Source organism: Corvus hawaiiensis, chromosome 3 (genome assembly GCF_020740725.1).
Source record: "Corvus hawaiiensis isolate bCorHaw1 chromosome 3, bCorHaw1.pri.cur, whole genome shotgun sequence".
Classification (NCBI taxonomy): domain Eukaryota; kingdom Metazoa; phylum Chordata; class Aves; order Passeriformes; family Corvidae; genus Corvus; species Corvus hawaiiensis.
In genome coordinates this window covers 33,278,583-33,290,751 of record NC_063215.1, presented here as the reverse complement: position 1 = coordinate 33,290,751, position 12,169 = coordinate 33,278,583, and the positions used below count along the sequence as shown (strand labels likewise).

The 12,169-nt window shown below is 36.8% G+C and overlaps 1 long non-coding RNA gene across 10 annotated transcripts in view; it reads right to left on the bottom strand.

The window, feature by feature from the left end:
* LOC125322955 overlaps window positions 1–12,169 on the bottom strand; it is an 85,167-nt gene that overhangs the window by 12,085 nt on the left and 60,913 nt on the right. For 9 of the 10 annotated variants that reach the window (XR_007202304.1, XR_007202307.1, XR_007202310.1 and 6 more), the window contains 3 exons: window positions 10,276–10,425; window positions 9,134–9,210; window positions 4,999–8,032 (listed from right to left, as the gene is read on the bottom strand). This is a non-coding gene — a long non-coding RNA (uncharacterized LOC125322955). Of the gene's footprint in view, window positions 1–4,998; window positions 8,033–9,133; window positions 9,211–10,275; window positions 10,426–12,169 lie in introns of those variants that run through there. The other variant, XR_007202312.1, reaches the window with a different exon arrangement.

The following is a 12,169-nucleotide window of genomic DNA, read 5'->3' as shown; positions in this document are numbered from 1 at the left end:
TGTCCTTTAAATATATATTGACCTGTTGTAGGCAAAATCCATTGCTATTTATTTGAGATATTTACTTTTCATTTATTTCATTCTTTTCCACTCTCTTCACTTATCCTTCATGCTTCAGAGAATCATCTATGAAACAATACTTTGATGTTACCCAAAGGAATTCATATACAACTCTGCAGAAGTTGCTTAGCAAACATACCCCCATATGTGAAAATTTTCAAAAACTGGAAGTCCTCCAAGAGAACATAATAAAACTGTTAAAGATTGCTAAGAAACAAAATAATTGTGAAATTCATTTCAAAGCATGAGAAAATTTGCTAAAACTTGAAAAAAGTGAATATACACTATTGTCCTATTAGACATTCCCAGGAAGTAAAAAACCCCACTGCTTTAGCCCTCTTCTACAACCTCTCATCATGGCCTGTTGGTTTCCTCCTAAAACTTCACAGTAAACTGAAAAAACAAATATGGTCTACCAGAAAGAAACACGTTTGAGATGTATCTAAGAGTGCTTGAAAATGGCATATTTACACTTTATTAGGATACAGATTTGGAGAAATTTAGTGTCTTCAGTAGATCATAATATTACAAGCATTCAAATTTATATTTAGTACGAGGTTAATAGCTAAATTAACGTTGGTAGTACAAATTAAGTCATGTATTTACACATGTTTTTGTGAGGCTGCTGCCTAAACAAAAACATTGGTTGTGATATAACCAATGAAGAGCTGCAACTCAGATGAAGACTTTAGGAAGGTAAAAGTAATACCAGCCTTCAAGAGAGATTGAAGAGAAAGCATCATATAATATACATATCTTTTTCTCTTAATATAGCAGTTTAGAGTATATTGAGTTGAATTATCAGTAAGCAAGCAAAAACTCATTGAGTTGTGTTTCTTAAACTGTGCAAAATGATGATGGATAAATCCTTCCAGGCAACTATGATTAGTTCTTATGATAAAATTAAACATACACTTACTGCTATGTGGAGCATTTGTCTACTGATCAAAGTAGACAGTGATTAGGGAGCAAATATTGATAGAATAGATATAAAGGATTTGATTGTTAAGTACTGATACTGGAGGAAAACACTTTTTACCCATATTAGATCATCTTAGCTGAAACTTTTATTTCAATATTGCTTCAATAGTAAAAAAAGGTAAACTTCAAGCTTGCAAAAGGCTAAGATTTATTGGAAAGTAGTTGTGGATCTGAGTAGTCACAATGTGCACAGAAATTTGCCGTAATCAGATGTTGAACCTATTGAAGATTTGTTTACTAATGATATAGCAACATGATGAAATTGTGCCTTCTTTTATGAAAACAAATGTAGAGTAGCTTGTCAGCACAAACAAATGGTACATGGAGTTGAAATTATCTTGGTAGAAAATGCCCCAAAAAAGCTACAACAACTAATTTCTTTCCCATTTTTCTGTTTGAATTCTTTTTCCAAATCATTTGGCATATTGCTTTCTGCTCTGTGAAGTTTGACCTTTAAAGCTCCAAGCATGAATATGGCTTGTTTGTAATTTTTTTTAAATAAATTTAATCAAGTCTTGATCATTTGCACTTAAATAATCATTTATTATTAGTTCTGTGAAAATGAATGGTTTAATCTGAACAGAAATTGAGAGCAAAGGTCTTGCCTGTAGATCTTGTCTTTTAAATTTTTTTTTTAACTTTCTAGAAAACTCTGAATACTCACAACAGAAAGCCTCCTGAATATGTTGGCCAGATTAATGTCCTCCCTAATACCAGATATTTTTCCCTTCTTCTTGTAGGTGGGCATTTAAATTATTAATCTTTCTGTTTTCCAGTCTGTGCTTAATCTATTGATCTATGCACTTCTGAGATTATTTGCTTTAGAGTTGCCTGCAATTCTGAAAAAGACAATGCTGTTTTGTCATTAAGTGCCTCTCCGCTCTTCTCTCTTGCCTGTTTGTCTATGAATTCCTAGCCAGAAAAGTTTTAGAAATTTCAAGTAATATTCCAGCTGTGTTCAAAGGTCTAGTGATAGTTAATAGGAGCCATTTTATGCTAACACAAGATGAACTCCCTCTCTGTTTAATGATTATGTTTTTAATATTTGTAAGCAAGGACATAGAAAATTTCTTTCCTTCAGGACCATCAGAACCCTGACTTTCCTGTGACACCTTGATTTTATTCTCTATCACTCATAGGACATAGACAATAGCTCCATAAAATCCTCAACTTCATGTCATGTACCATTAAGCTACTTACTGGCAGAATCTTATTTTTCCATACTCTTGCTCCTAACATAATGCAAGTACTAGAGTAAAGCTGTTTAGTTTTGTGTTAATAATTGTTTCTAACTGCTTATCCATAGGTTTAATTTTCCCCTTCACTAGATGGGTATATTCCAGTGAATGCACTAGTGTCAAACAAGAACCTGAGAAGAATAAAGTCTTTTCTTTTTATCCTAAATGGAGACGCGTTTGTATGCATATCATAGGCACAGACAGAAGCAGAGGTGAGCTAAATTTGATTAGAAAAAATCTAGTCTGTCATGATTGGGTCCAGGCAATGATAGTATTCAAAACAAGAGTATAATGAAAATAATCAAATTTGTATTCCTTCTCTGCAGCAGTGTCACTGGCTTTGGATTCCAGAAGATTTGTAAATCTGTGGTCTCCAAGGTGAACCACAATGCAGCTGCAGAGTCACCTGACAGACAGCTTGCATTGTAGCATCATCAGTTGCTGGTCTGTTAAATGAGATATTGCTTTACAGTAATGAAAAGGGCCTCAAAGTAAAATAAAACAGCAGTACAGAGAGGAATAAAGACACTTTAAAGAGTTTCTTTGAATACACAATGGTTGTGGCTATCTGATAATAAACAAAAAAATCTTCCAACCACAAAATAGAAATTGGTGGGTTTTGGTAGAACACTGATTGGCAGAGAGGAAAAATCTTACCATTACAGCAACACATTTCCTAACACTGCATTACATATTAATTAAAACTAATATTGCTTGCATTAAGGACTTCAACTCATCACTAAGTTTCCTGGCAGAAACTCTCTCTTGGTTTCAGAAAGACGTTCACATCTTTCCTGAAAATGTTCAATAAACATAGGCTGAGGTTGATAAAGATTTTTTTTTGTTTTTTCTCCACCATGCAGTCTATCCTTTTGCAAGACATAATTGCAAGACATAATTCAATTTATCTAGAGATCCAAAGATTGAAGCTTCATTTAAATGATACACAGACAAAATGTCTTTTGAATCTAGGTGCTTATGATGTGACCATCCTGGATCTGGGTTTCCCCTGCCTTGTCAGCAGCATTTCGATGCAGGCTCACATTCAGCACACTCCCTGGCTTCAGCAGGTTGTATCCTCTATATCCGGAAAGCCTGGCTCAGTTGGTATACCTGTGGCTCTTCAGGAGAGGCTGCATTTTGTAGCTTAGCTGTACTCTTCTATAAACAGGGAAGCCATTAATAAGACAAACCAGCTTCTTGAGGAAAACAAGTTGCGGCACCCAAGGTAAGAAAAGAAATTTAGACATATGATAGAACAGGACAGGCAATAGGGAGGAAATCTCCCAGGAACAGCAAGTAGCAAGTAATGTTGAAAATAAGAGTGATCTACCTTTTTTTATTACTATTTTTAAACTGCAATAAGAAGGTAATGCACAACTATCATGGACTGAGAAAGGAAGATCACTAATTATAGTAAGACTCACTATTTTTGAGAGTATCTTGGAGCTGAAACGCAAAACAAGAGCAACAAAACGTTCATTGCCAGTAAAAATTTCTTGACTAAGGATTTTATGTCAGAAGAATTATCAGATTCTTTCATTACAGTCATCATATTCATTGCTTTCAAATATCAAATATTTTTCATAATCATGAACATTTGAAAAGTTTTTCACCTTTCGCTGATGATTTTTGCTGCTCATGAGTACTTCTGGATGTGTCCTTGCCCCTCAGACATCTTTTCTGTTTTTAATGACAGGCAGGTATCTGTCTTCCTTTTGATCTGACATAGCCTTTTTCTTCCACAATGTTACCAGATATTTATTATTTCCTGTATCTATATTTAATATAATGATTTACCTTTCTGCTAGAATAAAGAACATTTTGTGAAGAACAATCAGGAAGATATAAATTTTGCTTCTTGTTTGCTCATTTATACTTTCATTTGGTAATAGAGTTTGCTCTAAGTAAGCAAGAAAGAACAAAGGCATTGAAAAGGAAGGTTCTTGTAGCACCTAGGAGTACCTGCTAATTGGTTTGCTTCTTAGGATCTTATTTCTTAATCAGAACATTTACACTCACTCTACCCATCCTATATGTGTTTGGGGGGGGGTTGTCTTTTTTTTTTTTTTAAGCAACATTTTTACTATGCAGAGAGAATGCCAAAATTGTCTCTTTGTCAAGCTTCCCATTGGCAAGTGATGTCTGGCTACTTCCCAGGAAGCAGGGCCTCAGCACCTGTAGCACTTTCTCCAGAAGGCAAACGCTAGGATTAATGAATGCTCCCCCTTCATCCTCCTTCCCTTATCTTTTATATTCGAGCTGATGTTGTATGGTTTGGAATATCCCTTTAGTCAATTTTGGTCATCTGGCCTGGTTGTGACTCCTCCCAGGATCTTGCCCACCCCCAGCCCCTTGATGGGGGAAAAGAAAGTTGGAGAAAGAACACTGATGCTGTACCAGCACAGCTCAGCAGTAGCCAAAACACTGGTGGGTTATCAACACCTTTCCAGTTATCCATGCAGAGTACAGCCCAGGGAGGGCTGTTGTGGGAAAATGAACTTCAGCTTGCCCAGATCCAATACAGTCATCTTTGAAGCCCTCTGGTGGACCCACACCAGGAGCTCCATGTCTCTCTTGTACTGAGGAGTATACAGTATGCTACGCTTGAAAAAAATTATAATACAAACTTTTGCATAATCACAGAATGCAAGATTGAAATATATTGTATTGTTTGTATGTAAAGCATTCAAACCCATTTAAAAAAAAGGTAGAATTTTTTTATTTGTGTTTATTTGATTTTGCAATCTGAACAGCACATTGCTATATGGTAATACAGAAATTTATCTACTAGGTTTGAAGAATAAGTACAGTAACTACATGAGATAACTGTAGCAGCCACCTGACATATAACTATGGTAGTATTTGCATTTGCAATTGATACAAACTGTGCTTTTGCTTCCATCTGAATTCATTTTTTGAGCACAGAAGTATCTGAAAGCATGACTTGGATATTCTAAAAGTACAGTAAAATTGTATGTTAATTTTGAAGGATAATGGTAAATAGTTAAGCCATTGGGTAATCATTTGAGAAAATGTTCTAAATCATCTTGTCCATCCCAGCAGTGCAGCTTTTCAGTTCCTCCAACTCCTGCAATTAACCTGCCCCTGCTCCCCTTCCACTGGTGAGTTTCCGGACACTGCAAGGTATTATAATCCAGCATGTGAAATTTCTTTTATTTATGAGTTTCATATACTCATCCAAAAAAGCACAAGTATGTAGTTTTCCCTCAGTACCTTTGCTGTCATTTGGAATGAAGAATGGCTGTGTATAATTGTTAGCAGTTATTTCAGATAATTCAATTTGTGAAAATGAATATAATTTTCTTTCTGGCTCATGTTCTTGTTCACTGTGTCTCTTTCTTACAGGACTGTTCATTTCTCTAAAGGCAGTTCATTTCTATAACTGAGAGATTTTATAAACAGTCACAGACATAATTTTAATTACTTTAACAACATAAGAACAAGATCAATACATCACAGTAGGCAGAAATGCTATCTAACCTTTGAGCTTGTCTTGACAACATTTAATGTCAGCATGCAGCTGGAGAAGGACCAAGCTCTGGTGCTTTTATTCACTCTTGGCAAATGCTGGAAGAGTCTTAATGAAGGTGAAAGATGTATGTCCTCTAATGCACAGGGCTGAATGCACACCACGATGCCTCACCTTTATAAGCAAACTTCGATGGTTTGTTACCTGATTAATGGTGGTTTTTTTCTCAGAAAAACACTAGTCAAAGAATCCCAGTCATCAGCAACAACAGCACACCAGACCACAGACACTACTCTGCTGAAAAGACACGGCTGGTACTTATGGCAATACCTGTTTTTTGAATCCAAAAGTCAATTCCAAGCCCTTCAGGTCAGGTGTATACTCCACAGATGAGAGCAGGCAGAAACCAAACCTGTGCCTAGGAAGGAAATGGCACTCTCCTATCCCCATGGCTGGAAGATTAGCTACCAGAGTCCAAAACCACTGAAAAAGCTCTGTCCACCCAGTCTTGCAGCTAAGCTGAGAGTTTGGAAGGAGGGAAAGGATAGGAACAAGCAGCACTTCGACAACAAGGAATTGGCCATCTGAACTGAGACAAGGTGCAAAGAAAAGATAGCACAACTTCTTCTCTAGGAACCACAGGGATGCAGCATTTCATGGATATTTGGCCTAAGTCCACCACTCTTTCACCCATATATTACACATTATCCCAACTTTTAGGGGAGCACATAAGTCCCATATCCATTTCCATTTCTTAGTGGAAAAACAGTGCAATGAAACTCCTATTTGCAGATGAATATTTGCTTAAGTATTAAAAAAACCCCACACTCCAAGGTTCAGAATTATATAAAACTACAGGAGGCTTATTTTGTCCCTTTAACAAAATTAATATAATTTGCAGCTCTTGTTGCTCTATGCCAATTTCCAGTTTTTCTATTGCTCAAATAATTTTCCATATCAAAACTAGGGCACACATTGTTACGATGCTAAACATGTCAACGTATTTCTGCAAAATTTACATTTCTAAGGCAAAATGAAGCCTCATAATATCTAAGTTTTTTGCAGAGCAAAAAATGCACTCCGAATCTTTGCAATTATGTACAATATTCCTGAAATACAAATTAATAATTTTTGCAGGTGAGATTTTCTTAAAATTAATTACCAAAATAGTTAGAAAAAAGAAATATGGTTACATTTTTTACCAAGAGGATTTTAATTTCTAGGATTTCTTGAGTTCAGAAAGGATCCTTGCTAACTTGCAAGCCATTGTGTGGAAACCCCAGAGGTACTCTGATGTGATGCTGTACACACTCGCAACCACCTCCCAGATGAAAGAAAGGTCTGTATTTTCTTGTGTATATTCAACTGAGTAATTTGGTCCTGTAATTAGTCAGGGTTCATTTGAATGACAGAAGTAGCCAAAAGGACTGACATTTCCTTGATACTTTATTCTAGCCATTTGGTTTTCACCTCTAACCAGTGACACAGCATGACTCTGATTCCAGGAGGGAAGAGAAGAAAAAAAGCACTTGTCAGTCATTTTGTTAATAATACCCCTGAGCTTTTATACACATTTTTCTACATAAAATTTACCACAACATTTTTATTAGATTATGATTGCTTCCACTGCAGACACTTTTAGCTCTTTTGTGACACTACAGCAAGCTGTGCTGTGTTAGGCTCCTGTTTTAGCAGGGTCATCACCTGAAATCACTTCAGACAGAAATTATTCACTATCTGTTCTCAGTGATTCCAGGTTTTCAAATGTATTTTACTGGCATCATGCTTGTAGTATTCCGAGCAAGTCAAATATGGAAGTGTTTGTTTCTGCTTTTGTAATGCAGAAATATCAGGTTTCACTCACCCTTGCCCAATGCATGTTCAAAGTTTTATACACTTAACAGACAGAAAACTGGTTGCGTATTTGTCAAAAGCTTTGATGGTTAAAGATTAAATACGTCTTGCAGTCACATAAATCTCCATGTACTCAGTTTTCACAAGTAATAATTATGTACAAAATTACCTGCCACCTTCAACATCTGGCTGGAACAAGGATAAAATACTTTACTGAGTGATATCAATTACCCTTAGCTTCTTGCTTAACATGACTTAGTTCTTCCTTAACTCAATAGGGTGGAGACTTGATGCTTCCGTTAAATAATGTAAAATCCATTCAGGGAGACATTCTGGTTTGTTGACCCATCTTAAATCAGCATATGCCTTCTTTGTTAGACCAGGCTTTGAGTGCAGAACTTGGCAGCTTGAAAAACAAGACAGTGAAGAACCATGTCTACATTAGTTATTAAATACCCGATGTAGTGCAAAGAAGCATTTGCCCAGTGGCTTCAAGACAGGAACTGGGAGAGGAAAAACTACTTAAAAAACACCTACTGGAATGAGAGTTATTTGTCTTCTGCTTTTCATCAACATTTTGTTCTTTCAGGCAATTTTTTAAAAGATGCTGTAAGCTCAAGTGACCTACTGAAAAGTTCTAAACTGCCTTAAGTAGGAAGATTTATTAGGCTCATGATTGACAGATGGTAAAAATTCTCAAAAGGATTTATGGAGCACAAGAGCCTTTGGTCTCCAAGAACTCCTTATATTAGATCTAACATGTCAAGGGTACAAACTGCAAAGAAGGAAAATCTTTGAAGATTTTAATAAAAAGAAAAAAGGTCCTAAATTGGAGCACTGAATGAATGAGTCTGGACAACACTGCAAAACAATGGGGAAAGAAAGACACAGTACACAAAAAGAACTTCTGTACATTGTGCAGTGTTCACTGCTCCAATGTCCAACATGCAACATTTTGCCTTTGCAGATGAATCTGGAGATGTGTTGAAGATACACTCCAAACTTTATCACAGGAAGAGAGATACAGAGACTTTAACATAAGAGGGTGTGTTCCTGGTGTTCCTGGCTCTCTCCAGGAAGTAAATACTTGAGGTTTCCCAGACCTGAAATAGGACATCTAAGTATCCTCTTCACAAAGCAAGTCAGGTCTTTAATTCAAAGACTTCGCCCTTTACCCACCTGGTTTTTTTTCATCTCATGTGTATGAAACCTTCAGTTTTCTACTTATCTCAAGCAGATATTTTCAAGCATTTCATCTTTATGGAGGATACAATAATTTCAGAGTATGAGAAATACCTATTTGTTGACTCATGGAAACTATTTCCACCCTCACAGTAAGGAAATTATTAAATGCTGCTACTCCACAATTCATGCATAAGGCTCTCTTCATGTCAGTAATTCTGGTAGAAATCAGATACATTGTAGGTGATCATCTCACCTAACTTCAGTGTTCTAGAAATTATACTTTTATTTGAAAAAATCTTGAATATGACATAGTGCAACTTACCAGCAGTACAGTGTTCTGCAGTCCTCACTAAGTGATTCAAACAAGAAAGGCAAATTTCTTTGGTCTTCTATAAGCAACTGGAAATACCAAACATAAGAATGTGAATCATCTTTTCTCTCTCTTCCTCCACTCTTATCAATGATATATCTTTAGCATTTTGATGCACTTTCATGCAGCAATTTCCTATGGGCCACAAATGAGAGGTCAGAAGTGGTCATCAGCTGTTTGCATCTGCGGCGAATGGATCCTAGCCAACCTCCTGGTACAAAAACCATTAATTCTCAGCAAAGAGTAAATTATAAAATGCCTAGAGAATTACAGAGAGGTGTTACCACTGCTACATTTTCTGCAAGCGTTCCACTGATTTCTGTCTTTTTCCTAGCTCTCTCTAGACAAGTAGCATAGAAACTCTTTGTCCATGAGTAAAGAAAATACATAAACTGAGAACAGGTGGGTTTTTTAAAATGAAAGAGGCAAAATCCCTGCAGATTTTATTTTTTTCTCTGTGTGCTGGTATCAAAGCATAAATATACAGGCAGAAAAGCTTAATTATGTATGACTGTTTCAATCCCCTTAAAGGTCTTTGTTGCTTCCAAGGCAGTGATTTTTGTTAAAAGCTAGTGACTGAGCTAGAAGCCAAAGGCCATGTAAACTGCTTATCTATTGATTAGTTAGTAGAAAGTGCACAATTGCAAAGACTGAATCGGTTTTGTAAGGAGGCACCTTGAGTTTAACAATAAATGTCAAGTGTAATTTGGGACTAAAAACAAAGAATTGAGTGGCTGCCTTTAGACACAATCTGACAGCTCAAACACATTTGTCAAACCAGAGGGAGCCTAATAAGTTATTCAGGCAAATGTGACATTATCCAGCACAGAAATATGCTGGAAATGGTTCACTTTGTTTCTACATACAAATGTTTTCTGTACTTCACTGATAGTCACTGGCAAATAGTGTGGCAAACCTCTCTTTTATTCATATCTCCTATTTTTTTTATTCTTGAAATTATACTGCATGTTTGGTATGATGAAATCATTCTTTGCAATTGAAATATGCAGAATATTACAGTACTTCTTATTATACAGACAGTTATTGTGTAAAATTACAGCAGCCAAAAGTTAAGGCTTCAATGTGTATCTTACCATCTTTTTTCTTCTAAAGACTTCATTTTTCTTACATATGTTTCAGTTTAATGGCTGATCAAAATAATGATGCTGGTAATTAATTTCAAAGTGCATCTACTCTTCACCTCCTGCCACATACTGTTAATTCACGTGTCTTTCCAGTCACCTCTGTCAAAATAGACAAACATTTACTCTTATTGATAAGTATTATGACACCATATGTGCTATCCCTGTGGTGCTTCTATTCCACAAATCATGTTGGAGCTGTACAACGGGTCTTATCCACTCTTGAAACTCTAAGTTAAGATGTCTGTTGCTTGGGGGGTATGGAAGTTGTTGTGACAGTTACAAGGCTAATACCACTTATTACTCAATAGAGTACACAATGTTACATGTTTTGATATGTCATTCTGCACCATTATGTTACAACAAAACCATTGAAAATTTAGGTGATCAGCTTTTGCTTGACCTTGTGCAAACCTCAAACATACATGCCTCGATTTCGTCTCATTAATAAGCACTGCTTATGGCAGTAATTTGGGTGGAAATTATGGCTGTTGCATGGCTGCACTTATTCAGGTTTCTATTGTGAGAAAGAAATGCTTGGGTTTGGTAAGATATTTTACAAATACAAAGCATCATTTTAGATACCTAGAAACCTCCTTGCGATTATTACATGCTCAAGTACCTAATTTTTAATTTCAGCTCTGTACAGTCTTGCTGTATTTCCCTCCATTATGAACTGAGGGATAGCCAACTCAAAATTCCTATTTATCAGCCTGAGGCAAAGCAAGAGGACTTTCACTTCCACAGCATAGATTCACACCTCAAGTTACTTTCAGTTCCTGTGTAGTCCTTTGCTGTTTGCCCTGGTGACACTTCACTTCTCCCTCCCTCCCTCCTACCAGGTGCTTCTGGAACTGCCTGTTCTCCTACTGCAAGGTCCAGGCCTGCATCTCCTGGAGGAGATGGCCAATAGGGTGATGGGAAATAAAGGGGCTGTGGTTGGGCCAGTGCAGGTCAGAAGGCAAAGTGACAGTTTTCTAACATCTGCTACCAAAGCAGCATCCTGCTGCATTGCTTTACAGCTACAAGGTTGAAGTTGAGAAACTGGAACTATGGCCTCGTCCTGCTCCCATGACCAGGACTGCAGAGTGCCTTACAGCTCCAGGCATTTTTCTCTTCTTGTGCCCAGGGGGCTGAAATTCCAGCATCATGAACTTGGTTTGGAAGACATCAAGCACCTCTAGTCCTACCAAGTCATTAAGAGCTGTGACCATTATCCTACCACTCCTCAGATGGCCTAGTTACTACAGATGGGCAAAATAAAAAGTTGGTCTTAAGAGCAAGCATGTTAGGAAGCAGGATTCAGTTCATGTGCTATGACTCCCCATCTCATGCCTCTTTTGCAAGGTCTCGTATTTCTTTCTTATCTTGAGGCTAAAGGCAGAGATTTCAGTAGCAGCAGTAGAAGAAAATGATCTCATGGAGGATTCCAGCTACTAGATTTGTGCAGGCTCAAATCAAGAATTGCTATGGAAAGGCAATACAGCAGCAAGGATAGGTATAATAAAAGATGTTTTCTAGGCTGATATTGATCACCATCATCATTCCTTCTTGCTTTTGTTTCTATTCAAATGAATTCTAGCCATTTCAAGCATATAGACTTGATTTCTCTCTGGATTCATTTCTTCTCCTTCCACTCAGATGGGTTTATTATGCAATAGCAGCGCAATGAGTGCTAGGTGGGAAGTAATGATTCATTTAATTATTTGTTTGGCTTTGATATAATAGCTTTCTAGAATTTGCTTTGGAACATAACATTTCTCAAGAGTGTTAGCAATTATTTTAAGAATGCAATCCAGTGGGTACTCAGATGGGCTGGACTAGTAAAATATGAACAAAAGCTCAG